General features: G+C 48.0%; 1 pseudogene; it reads right to left on the reverse strand.

Moving 5' to 3' along the window:
- Window positions 1-5,852: 5,852 nt before the first annotated feature.
- Window positions 5,853-6,032, reverse strand: LOC143801314 (U1 spliceosomal RNA; annotated as a pseudogene).
- Between the last annotated feature and the right edge of the window lie 6,412 nt (window positions 6,033-12,444).

Here is a 12,444-nt window from a genome sequence, read left to right on the forward strand (position 1 = left end):
CTTGCAGTACAGGTACCAGAAATAGCTGGCCTGAATGCCCCCGTGTTAGACCGAAAAGCAGAAGCCTTACTTAAAAGATCATGTGAGGCTAACGGGTCAATTAGAGTCCCCGAGTCTTCAACAGGCAAGACCGATTGTTTGGAGGTTGAGGCTACTGCAGCATCAACTTTTGGAATTTTTGACCAAGAATTCAGCTCCTCATCGCTGAAGGGATAGCGTCTCTTAGCGGATGATGGTAAGAATCCTCTTGTATTCTGTTTATCCCACTCCTTTTTAATTAGTTCTTTAACCCCTTCACCCCCGGAGCTTTTTCCGTTTTTCCGTTTTCGTTTTTCGCTCCCCTCCTTCCCAGAGCCATAACTTTTTTATTTTTCCATCAATTTGGCCATGTGAGGGCTTATTTTTTGCGGGACGAGTTGTACTTTTGAACGACATCATTGGTTTGCGCATGTCGTGTACTAGAAAACGGGAAAAAAATTCCAAGTGCAGTGAAATTGCAAAAAAAGTGCAATCCCACACTTGTTTTTTGCTTGCCTATTTTGCTAGGTTCACTGAATGCTAAAACTGACCTGCCATTATGATTCTCCAGGTCACTACGAGTTCATAGACACCTAACATGACTAGGTTATTTTTCACCTAAGTGGTGAAAAAAAATTCCAAACTTTGCAAAAAACAAAACAAAACAAAATTGCGCCATTTTCCGATACTCGTAGCGTCTCCATTTTTCGTGATCTGGGGTCAGGTGAGGGCTTATTTTTTGCGTGCCGAGCTGGCGTTTTTAATGATAGCATGTTGGTGCAGATACGTTCTTTTCATCGCCCGTTATTGCATTTTAATGCAACGTCGTGGCGACCAAAAAAACGTAAATCTGGCGTTTCGAATTTTTTTCTCATTACGCCATTTAGCGATCAGGTTAATGCTTTTTTTTTATTAATAGATCGGGCGATTCTGAACGCGGCGATACCAAATATGTGTAGGTTGGGTTTTTTTTTAATTGATTTATTTTGATTGGGGCGAAAGGGGGGTGATTTAAACTTTTATATTTTTTTTATTTTTTTCACATTTTTAAAAACTTTTTTTTTTTACTTTTGCCATGCTTCTATAGCCTCCATGGGAGGCTAGAAGCAGGCACAGCCCGATCGGCTCTGCTATGCAGCAGTGATCATAAGATCGCTGCTACACAGCAGATTTGCAGGTGTGCTGTGAGCGCCGACCACAGGGGGGCGCTCACAGCCACCGGCAATCAGTAACCATAGAGGTCTCAAGGACCTCTATGGTTACAATGGAGGAGCATCGCCGACCCCCGATCATGTGACGGGGGTCGGCGATGCGCTCATATCCGGCCGCACGGCCGGATGCGGTAGTTAAATGCCGCTGTCTGCGTTTGACAGCGGCATTTAACTAGTTAATAGGCGCTCGCAGATCGCGATTCTGCTCGCGCCTATTGCGGGCACATGTCAGCTGTTCAAAACAGCTGACATGTCCCGGCTTTGATGTGCGCTCACCGCCGCAGCGCACATCAAAGCGGGGGTCCCGACATGTGACGTACTATACCGTCACATGTCGGGAAGGGGTTAATTGTGGGTATGACGGGGAAGGATCTACGCTTTTTCTGTCCTAACCCTGCAAACATAATGTCTTGAGCTGACTTTCTCCCCTTCTCGTCTGGGCACCCCATCGTGCTTCTAACAGCTTTTACTAGGTTGTCTACACTACTATTGGGTAGACAAAGTCCCCCTTCATCTTCGGATGAACTCGGCTAAGATTCATTTTCATCTGAGGATCTATGTACCACCTCTGACTCTGAACTTGCTGGAGATTGGGACCTGCTTGGCTGTCGGGTACTGGTGCTACTTGCATGCGCCAAACCCTGCATTTCTTCACGGATTATGGCTCTAACGTCAGACGGAGTCATTACATTTTCCTGCCGTAAGATTAGTATGATGCATTCTGAGCATAACCTTTTTGTGTAAGAATCCGGAAGGGGTTGTGAACATAAAGCACATTCTTTGTGTTTGGATGTATGTGTCCTTTTCTTAGTCTAGAGGAAGGGGATACAGGAGGAACATACATCAGCATATGGGAAGAGGATTTTAAAAACTCACCCAGTGAAGCTGACAGGTACCGATTCTGGAGGCGGATTCTTTGATAAAAGATCTCTCTGTTTGGTGGTAGATCTCTTTTCCTGAGGTTGACCCCCGCTCTTAGTGCTGCTCCTGGCGCTTATCTCCTTGCTGGGAGAGCACTCTGTCGCAGGCAAGAAGGCATACTTGCAGACACCGGCTGATGCTAGCGCTGCATTTTTAAATCTGGCGCCGAATCTCCTGCCTCCCCGGACCCAACCCGGAAGTGCTCCAGCGACTTCCGGGTTAGAAGCGCCGCTCCTCCTCACCATACGGCGGCTGCTGGATAAGAAGCCGGCCACTGAGCGTGCGCGTCCTCATGGAGCCGGGCGGACCAGCGGTAACTGGACCCGGACCATGGCGACTGATCAGACGAGGGGGGAGGCTGCAAACAGTGGCTCCCCCGCCGCTGCATCTGGAACCGCAGCCCATGCAGTTCCCACAGTCACCGACGCAGGCGGGTGCATGGCCAAGGATTCTCTTGACTGTAGGTACTTCGGATTCCCATAGAAACAGGAAACCTAAACTGAGGATGAGAGGGGACCGCCTCCTTTTATTCTGTAGGTTTCCTGTTCCTATGGGCGGATCCCTCTCTCTCATGTGGGGTGCTGTCGTTGCGAATGGTAAAAAAGTGTTTGTCACATGATTACATTTGGCAACTTTAATTCCTTCAGACACAAACACATAATCGATCCGGGAACTACAACGCCCACTGTCCGCCACAAATGTAAACTTGTTTTCATTCGGCCGAAGCATCAAACCCACATCCTTGTAGCGTAAATCCTGCACCACTTGATTTAACATATTAGAAGTCACATCCGTCCTGAATTCCGCAGAGCTCTTACAATCATTTGCAGATCTAATGCAATTAAAATCACCTGCAATTATAGAAAAATCTTTACCTGGCAGAAACCACTTTACCGACTCCAAAAAGGACACCCGTGCTTTCTTGTCCGCAGGGGCATAAATATTAAAAACCCTTACCCGGTGACCTAAGAAATCTAATAACAAAAACAAACATCTTCCAGGTATAATAATTTTAAACTGCAATACTTTTAAATTATCATTTTTCAATAGTATGCCAACCCCCTCATTTTTATTGTCTGTACAAGGAGACCAAAAAGACTGCCCCCTTCTCCATTCACTTGCATGCGGTGATGCTTTAATTGCACATTCTTGTAGACATATAATGTCAGCATTCACCCTCTCCATATAATCGAATATACCTGCTCTCCTGATAGAAGAACTGATCCCTCTCACATTCAGGGAAGCAACACATAAACTCATCATGGCAAAAAAAATTATTTTCCACCATACATTCTCCATCATGATTCAGACAAAGGGATATTCCTAGCATCCACTTTTCTACGTATATCAGGCGACTCAGGATCCGAGTCCCTGTTAGAAACACCTGGCCTTGGAGAGACAGGATCTCCCTGCCCACCAGACCAACACCCCTCCATTCTACTCTTTTTACTGAGCGAGGAAGCCATTTCCTCCTCCTCTTCCTCATCATCATCATCATCATTATCATCATCATCACCATCCTCCAAAACACTTTCATCACTACTACTAGTCCCCCCATCCCTCTGCCCAGGGGTGAGTGTCCTATCTGAATCCTCCTCCTCCTCCTCCTCCACCTCCTGAAACTCCATTCCTTCCCCATCTCCCTCCCCCACTACAGGGTCCACACATACGCCTGCATTAGCATATGCCAATTCACCACCAAGGCCCTGTCCTTCAGACACAGTCTCCATTGCATCCTTGGCCTCGCCCAGATCAACTATAGGAGAACTCTGAAAATCTTTTCCCCCTTCCTGGCCCCGCCCACCATCCTCCATCTTAGATCCAGCATGGCCCACTTTACTTCCACCATTTTGTTTCTGACTCCTTTGCACTTTAGCTGCATTTGAAGCAATCACACCAGCACGATGCTCAGGTGTGCCTTTTCCACCAAACTCACTTTTCTCATCTTTAGCACTTCCATGCTGCCCACTCTTACCATCACTCTTATTCCCCCAATGACCACTAGTTGCATCCGCATAGGACTTAGGAGTCTGAGTCCAAAATCTACATTTCCTGGCAAAGTGACCTTCGAACCCACACAAATCACACACCTTTGCCTCAGGGCAACTATCCACCATGTGGCCAGGCTTCCCACAATTCTTACAAACAATTCCTTGCACCGGGCATTCTCTCTGTACATGTCCGTACATATGACACTTTCTACAATATTCAATTTGTCCAGTGTAGAAACAAAAACCCCTCTCCCCCCCCCCCCCCAATTGAAAATTGTGCAGGAATGCTCAGAGCCCCCCCCCAATAGCTGTTGCATCAGAAATTAATTTCACCAAGTATCTTCTTTTGCCATTATAATAGTTATGCCTATTTTTCATCTTCCCCAGGAATTTGACTTCATAACAGAATCTTCTCAAAAAATGGCTTACGGTATCATCTGGAACCTTGGGATTATACATATGTACCACAACATACTTGTAAGTCTGCTGAAAAAGGGGCTCCACTACAATAAACTCCAGGCATTCCACTTCTTTCTTCTCCTTCATCCGCACCAGCTCCATGTAGACTTGCTGACATATACCCAAGGAAACAAACGTGATATCATAAATTCCCTGCTTTTGAAAATCCTGCAGTGCCAATACATCTGTTACCTTAAGGCTTCTTATGTTCTTCAAGACATCCATACAAATTTGGTCCAGGCCAATTTCTTCCTCATGTCCAGACTGGACTTGTAGACGGACAGAGTCCTCTAATCCACGTGCCTTCTCCACCATTTTCGTAGCAGATAAACACCGTCGCCACTCTATCGCACACCAGGGCCCCACAAGGGGAACCCCGATCGCAACCGCCAACCAACAAGAAACAGAAGTAGTCTCCCACCACTGCTGCCCATCAGAAGGCTGAGAAGCGATACTCACCCAGAGAGAATGGTATCTCCCCTGCCAGGTAAGTATGAGTTGGGGCCCGACGAGCGCCCCTCCGACGCAGCTCCCCAACATCGCAGAGTCTCGTGCCCGAAAGGGAGGGGGCGGGGGTGGCGTTAGGCACAGACCGCACAGAGGCTCCTCGAGTGGGCCCACTCCGACCCGCACAGGGCAGGCCGAGCTCAAGTCCAAAGCCGCCCAAGATGCACAGCAGCAGCCTGAGTCATTTGCATAGAGGAGCGTTGGCTCCGCCCCAGCAGCCTCACGCTGCTGCGCTGGCCTGAGAACATGCTGTAGACAGCTCGAGCTCCAGCTGCCGGCCGGCACCCTCTCGTGACTCGCTCATCTCCGCTCAAGAGGATGCACGCTGGAGGGAGGCTCAAGGGCAGGAGGACCAAACCGCAGATAGCCGCGCACCAGCGGCCCACTCACAGGTCCAGCTCCAGCTCCAGCCCGAAGGCTGCGAGATGGGGATGCTGCAGGTGCCCTCCCGTGAGAGGGCCTGCCTGCCCCTGCAGACAAGCAGAGCAAGCCATGTCGTCACCAAGTCAAGGAGATGCAAATGAGTTGATCAATCCCCACCAGCCAGGGGACCAAAAAAAGGGCCAAAGTGTCAAGCAAAGGCAACAACCTCAAACAAACTAAGAAAGCGGCGACACAGGGAAGGTGGCATCCTTCCCCCACAAGGGGGGAGCCAAAGGCCACATCTGCCTGCTTTGAGCTTCTCCAAAGTCTCACTTTGGCTCAGCAGAGCATCTTTAGTGTTCTGTCTTTGACCATAGGAAATCAGGGGAAAGCGCGAACGCAGTCCCCCACTACCACAAATTATGCAGTCGAGTTTCCCGCATTTGGGGAAATCGCAGGGATCAGCACACCCAGAGTGCAATGGATGAGCCTCACCCTGGGAGAACCTTTTGCCTCAGATTGGAACTCTCATTAACTCATGCATCATCTGCTCGTTCAATTAACAAGTTTCCTGATCATCATATGGAAAAAACTCCCATAAAGAAAAAAAAACAATCCCGATCACCAAAAAATAATCAAAATCCTACTTACAGTAATCGTTCCACTGGGAGTACTTCCAAAGTGTTTCTGCTGTTGTTTCCCCGAGTCTCTTCTTATCTAATAGATAAACATAAAACACCCTGGCAAGAAAAATGTTCTTACAGTCCAATGGAGAGAGACACACCTTTTTAAAAATAACCAGGTTCCGAGAATCCCACAAAACTTCCTTATATATGGCAAAAATAATCCAACTCATCCGTCTCCTTTCCAAATGATTAAAATCTTGACCTGTTAATATCCTTCTAAAATCAAAACAATGGAACCCAACGAGAGCAATAAAAAACCGGGATAAAAGGGTAAAAAGTTTTTTTGCATAAGAACAGTCCCAAAAAATGTGCTGTATTGTCTCTGGATCCTTACATCCCTCCCTTGGACAAAATTCTTGAACCCTTATCCCTCTCCCATTCAGAAAAGCTCGTGTTGGCAAACATCCTTGTAATGCCATCCAAGTTACATCCTTTTGCCGATTGCTGATCCCTATAGCAACTCCCACCAGACTGACATCCACCTGCCTCCCAAAGTTGCAAAACTGACACTTACTCCAATTTACAGCCATTCCAGCCACACAGCAAAAAATTCTTACATGAAGATTTAACCTATTAAGCTCAGCTTGCGAACCACAAATAAAAGCAATGTCATCCATGTAACTTAATGATTTCACAGGACCCCCCATTCCTCCAGGGACAAAGGCACCAACCACACACTTATCGACTTGCACACTTTTTAAAAGAGCTTCAACCACACAAAAAGAATTGGTGATAAAGGGCACCCTTGCCTAACGCCAGATAGAATATTAAAACTAGAACTCACGTGACCATTAATTAAGATCTGACTACTAACTCCACAATAAAAAGACTTAATAATGTTCAATAATTTAATGGGGATCCCAAGGTGTCTAAGTGCAGCAAATAAAAATCTGTGTGAAACTTTATCAAAAGCTTTTTCCAGGTCAACTGACTGTACAAGAAGGGGGTTCTTGCTAGAATTAGCGTAATAAATTAAGTCCCTTAAAAGCAATAAGTTGTCCGATATTCTCCTACCTGGCACTGCACATGCTTGGTATTCACCCACCATGTCCATTATTACTTCACTCAATCTACTTGCCACAATTTTGGAAATAATCTTGTAATCACAATTGAGCAAAGTTATTGGTCTCCAGTTTTTAATTTCTCTCACATCACCCTTCTTATGTATCAAAGTGACGATCCCTCTACGCATACAGTCAGACAGAACCGCATGAGTAAAAACATATTCCACCACCCGAAAAAATTCCACACCTAAAATGTCCCAAAATACTACATAAAATTCCACAGGAAGGCCATCACAGCCAGGCGTCTTTCCTTTCGCCAGTCCATCCACAGCACGCCTCACTTCGTCCTTTCTGAGCCCATCACTTAGAAAAGACACTTTTTCCTCAGGAATATTATTAGTCAAAATATTGCAATAATCATTGATTTCTGCATCACTGGCTCTGCTGTCATTCGAAAAAAGGGTTTTATAAAAAGAATGAATACCATTAATCATTTCCTCCCCAGACTTCTCACCTGCAGGAGTAAAAACAGACTTAAAAACCCCTTTAGGCTTAAAACATTTCTTAAAAAAATATCTTGTACATTGCTCATCTTCTTCCATATGCTGTATTTTTGCTTTAAAGACAATAGATTTCCCTTTTTCAATTAATGTTTTTTTAAAATCCTCTTTCAAATCAGCAATCTCACTATCCACCTCCATCCCAGCTCTTTTAAACTTATAGAGCGCTTCCATCTTGGAAATTATTGCATCCTCTTGATCTCTTTTTGCTTTTGCCCTTTTAAAACACACCCCTTTAAAATAATATGCAAATTTCTCCTTAGCCCAATCCCACCATTCCAGCAGATTTTTAAAACGGTGTTGTTCAGACACACAGGATGTAAACACAGTTTTAAAACCACTTCTCACCTCCTCTTCTTCCAGCTGGCTTACGTTTAGCTTCCAGAGCCCCCTGCCAAAAGCAAGGGACTCAACAATACACAGATCCACCATTACCATCTTATGATCAGAAAAAGTGTTTGTCACATGATTAGTGTTGAGCATTCCGATACCGCAAGTATCGGGTATCGGCCGATACTTGCGGTATCGGAATTCCGATACCGGGATTCCGATACTTGCCGCGCATCGGATACCGGAATCGGAAGTTCCCAGATTCAAACTGCACGAAATCAGCCAATGAGACTGATTCCAAGTGTGGGCACATCCTGTTCAGCATGGAGGGCATGAAACTACTGGCAAGGCTGTGATTGGCTGCTGAAATGATGTCATGATGCAGTTTAAAAGTCGCTGGCGCCATTTTGCGCTCACTCTGCTGTGAATTCAGTTAGTGACAGGACGCTGTTTGCTGACTGAGGGCCAGTTTAGAGATAGCGATTTGCTTCTTTGTGCTTTTCAAAGGCTAATTTAGCAACGGCTGTGTTCACCTACTAATCACCTTGCTTTTGCCTTGTAGCGCTGTTTTCACAGCGATCTGCAAGGTCTGTGTGTGTGTGTGTGAGTGCAGCCCACTCTCTAGTCTGAGTGCAGCCACATAGGCCATCCATAGCTGGTTGTATTCAGTTCAGGGAGGGTGGTTCATTGCCTCATACTGTTCTTTTTTTTTTTTCAAGTAGTGTAGTCTGCTGCTAATTTATTCAAAAAAATCCTATTAGTGTCTTTCCACCCGTCTCCAGCTAATTTGTGGAAAAACACTACATAGGATAACGTAGAGGAGGGTTTTTGGGCCTTGCAGCGCCGTTTACGGCTGTCTGCACGGTCTCCGTGTGACTGCAGCTCGCCCTGTAGTCTGTGAGCAGCCATAGCCTGGTTGTATCCAGCTCAGGGTTCTTCACTGCGTCATACCGTAAAATCAATTTTCCTTTTCTTTTAAGTAGTGTAGTCTGCTGCTAATTTTTTCAAAAAAATCCTATTAGTGTCTTTCCACCCGTCTCCAGCTAATTTGTGGAAAAACACTACATAGGATAACGTAGAGGAGGGTTTTTGGGCCTTGCAGCGCCGTTTACGGCTCTCTGCACGGTCTCCGTGTGACTGCAGCTCTCTCTGTTGTCAGTTCAGCCCAAAAAAAATAAATAAATAATAAAGTTCACCAAACACATCAGTGACACCACTTTACATTTGTGTAGGCCACATTAGCTCATATTAAAGTCTAGTCCACACTTTAGAAAATTAACGTTTCTTATACCTGTTAGGAGTTGTTCAGGAATAAGCACACAAAGCCGTTAGTACTTTTCTGCTTATCTTTATCAGTCAACCAAGATGAAGAAGGCAGTGAGTAAGGCACGTGGGTGTGGGCGCGGAGCAGGGAGGGGACGTGGGGATTCTGTGCCTGCTGCGGGCACCGGTGACTCATCAGCACCCACTTTCACCAGGCAACAGTCATTCATGTGCAGCTTTGTCGCAGAGCGCCGTACACCGCTGCTGTGTGAAGAACAAATTGAAGCCGTTGTCGGATGGATGGCAGCTAATGCATCAACTTCAATTAGTGCCACATCCTCTCAGACACAGAGCACTGGAGAGCAGCCATCTGTCTCTTCACCACCTGCCAAATTGCCCAGGCAGACAGAGAGCCCAGGACAGGAGCCGTCTCTACTTCTGTTCTCTGAATCTCTTGGCTTGGAAACAGGGGGCCAGCCAAGCAGCATTGGAGAAATGGAAGAAGAGGCAGGGTGCAGTGATGCCCAACAGCTTTTTCTCTCTGAGTCTGAAGAGGCGGGTGGGCCAGTGCCTCCGGTCACCACATCGCAGGCCGCATCCGCTGATGATGACACTCAGGTGCCACTTACTGGTGCGTGCTCTGCTGCTGAGACTACCCAGGAGGAGCAGTTGGGGGCAGAGGGTAGTGTAGATGATGAGGTCCTTGACCCATCTTGGCGTGAGGGACAGGAAGGTGGTGGGAGCAGCTCTGAGGAAGAGATTCCCCGTACGGCCCAAAGAGGGAGAGGGAGGGGGAAGACTGCGGATCCTGCAGCCTCCGCTTTGGCACCCGTTAGGAGCATGTCTCTTCCAAAAGCCAAAAAGGGCGCTCCCAAGACTTGCAGTGCCTGGTCCTTTTTTGACACAGTTGCAGATGACATTTGCTATGTCAAATGCAAGGTGTGTCATCACAAAGTAAAAAGAGGTCGAAATGTCAGCAACCTCAATACCTCCAACATGTGGAAACATGTTCGCAACAGGCACGCGGCGGAGTTACAAAAACACACTGAAGAGCTAGGCCAAACAACAGCGGCAGCTACCACCTTCTCAGCTCGTGTTGCCTCTTCCTCCAGCTCACACGCAGCTGGTTCGGCTTCCTCCCAGGATCGCCGTGGAAGAACCTCTGGCCCTGTTGTCCAGAGACCCGCTGTAATTCCACCCGCAGCACCACTTTCCCAGTCATCCACACACTCCCAGCCCAGTGTACAGCCATCGGTAGTACAGGCATGGGAGAAAAGGCGGCCTTTCTCGGCAAACCACCCACGAGCACAGGCTCTGACTGCAGGCATTGCCAAACTTCTGTCACTGGAAATGCTGTCATTCAGGCTGGTGGAGACTGACAGCTTCCGTGACTTGATGTCATTGGCAGTCCCACAGTACAATGTGCCCAGCCGCTTTTATTTCAGCAGGCAAGCCGTCCCTGCCCTGCACAAGCATGTGGAGGGACACATAAAACACGCGCTACTGAACGCCGTCAGTAGCAAGGTCCACCTCACCACCGATGCGTGGACCAGTCAACATGGACAGGGGCGATACCTTTCCCTCACTGCCCATTGGGTTAATGTCGTTGAGCCGGGTACAGACCGTGCGAGTGGCGCAGGACGTGTCCTGCCCACTCCAAGGATTGCAGGAATCCATTCTGTACGCATTGACTCTTCCTCTTACACCAGTTCCTCAGAATCATCGCTGCAGGAGCCGTCACAGTCCACCTCCACATGGACACGTGATGAACGTTTACCTGTTACGACCGACATGAGCACAGCCGTGGCCAAACGTCAACAGGCCGTCTTGAAATTAATTTCTTTGGGGAATCGAAGCCACACAGCGCAGGAGCTCTGGAATGCCATCAAGCAGGAGAGCGATGTGTGGTTTGTGCCAGCGAATCTCCAGCCAGGCATGGTAGTGTGTGATAATGGCCGAAATCTGGTGGCAGCTCTGGGCCTCGGCAACCTCACTCACATCCCTTGTCTGGCACATGTGCTCAATTTGGTCGTGCAGAGTTTTTTGAGGGACTATCCGGATCTTGATGCACTGCTGCACAAGGTCCGCCTAGAGTGTGCTCACTTGCGGCGTTCCAGCACGGCAAAAGCGCGCATTGCGGCTCTGCAGCGCCGACACCGCCTGCCGGAACATCGCATCATATGTGACCTACCTACCAGGTGGAATTCCACGTTACATATGTTGGAGCGGTTGTGTGAGCAGCAGCAAGCTGTAATGGAGTACCAGCTGCATCAGGCGCAAAGAAGTCGCACTCAGCGCCGTTCAGACTTCACAACCACAGAGTGGGCCACTATGAATGACGTCTGCCAGGTTTTGCGTCCCTTCGATTATTCCACGCGGATGGCGAGTGCAGATGATGCACTAGTCAGCATGACTGTCCCCCTTATCTGCCTGCTTGAAAAATCCCTGCAAGCGCTAAGGGATGATGTTGTGGAAGAGGTGGAGGATGAGGATTCAACATTTCCATCATCTTCTGGACAGTCAGCGCCACGTGGTTACTCACAAACGCGTAGGCAGGGGACAGTTTGTGAGGAGGATGAGGAGGAGTCAATGGAGGAGGAAGACATCCGTCCAGAGGAGGGAGTTACACAATTGTCCAGTACTCAGTGTGTACAGCGAGGGTGGGGTGATGACGAGCGGGCAGAGATCACGCCTCCAGCAGGGGACAGCGTTTCTTGGGCAGTTGGCAGTCTGCAGCACATGGTGGATTACATGCTGCAGTGCCTGAGAAACGACCGCCGCATCGCCCACATTCTCAACATGTCTGAATATTGGGTGTTCACCCTCCTCGATCCTCGCCACCGGGACAACGTAGAAAGCCTCATCACACCGTTGAACCGGGAGCGAAAAATGCGGGAGTACCAAGACACACTGGTGAATTCCATCATCTTCTCCATTCCAAGTGAGAGAAGTGCTGCTAGTGCATTACAAAGCAGCTCATTGCGTCCAGGCAGTGGTGGAGGCTCTGCACAAAGAGGGAGCAGAAGCAGTGCCTCTGCCCAAGGCAAGACCAGTATGGCCCAACTGTGGCACAGTTTTCTGTGCCCCCCACAAAAGTCTACACCATCACAGACGGCTCCAGTCAGCAGGAG

Source organism: Ranitomeya variabilis, chromosome 1, assembly GCF_051348905.1.
Source record: "Ranitomeya variabilis isolate aRanVar5 chromosome 1, aRanVar5.hap1, whole genome shotgun sequence".
NCBI classification, from domain to species: Eukaryota; Metazoa; Chordata; class Amphibia; order Anura; family Dendrobatidae; genus Ranitomeya; species Ranitomeya variabilis.